The sequence below is a fragment of the Tupaia chinensis genome, unplaced genomic scaffold (assembly GCF_000334495.1).
Source record: "Tupaia chinensis unplaced genomic scaffold, TupChi_1.0 Scaffold142100_1, whole genome shotgun sequence".
Lineage (NCBI taxonomy): Eukaryota > Metazoa > Chordata > Mammalia > Scandentia > Tupaiidae > Tupaia > Tupaia belangeri.
The window spans coordinates 803,636-804,401 of NW_006201951.1; positions in this window are offsets into that span (position 1 = coordinate 803,636).

Sequence of the window (766 nt, forward strand, 5' to 3'; positions counted from 1 at the left end):
TCTCTGGCCCCTGTGGCAGCCGGCCCCTTCCGTGTGGGGGCTGGGGACCTGCGCTGTGCTGACTGTGCTGCCAGACACCTGTCTGTGAGGGTGACTTTTAGAATTTTTGGGCCCTTTTTCATGAAAAGAAAACATACTGGAATATTGATGGGATATTTATATCCATGACAAAGATGACATTTCATTTAGATGAATTTTGGGAAAATGGTCATTTTTGTAAAGCTTGTAAATCAGCATGAATAGACTTCACATCAACCCAGTTGAAGATACCACATATATTAGCATTAACAGAAACTTCTTAGTATATATCTTTTTTTTTTTTTTGAGAGTTTTTTTGCTACAGGGCATATGCGCTTGCCAGACAGACAGAGTGAGACGGAGAGACAGAAAGCGAGAAATCACCTCCCAGGGGGGATGGCCACACCGTAATCCCTTCTCCTCCATTCTCCTCTCGAAATCTTGGGCACACACACGCACCTGGCATGAGTTTAAGCCACTGGGTCCAGGACTCGAACCAAGGTCCACTGTGTGGGAGTCCAGCGACATAGCCATTACGCTAACTGCTGGTCCCAGCTCCCTTCTCCTTTCATTCGGAGCTGCAGGGTTTTGAGAGACATGAGCCCCCCTGTGTGCTGCCAGCTTAGTCAATACATTCACATAAATTTGGCTGTGTCTGGATGCCCTCTTACCTCTCACAGAGCACACTGACGGAAGAGGTGGGAAGGAGCTGCCTCTTCAGGGACTGTCCTACGCCTGCCAAAGGGGC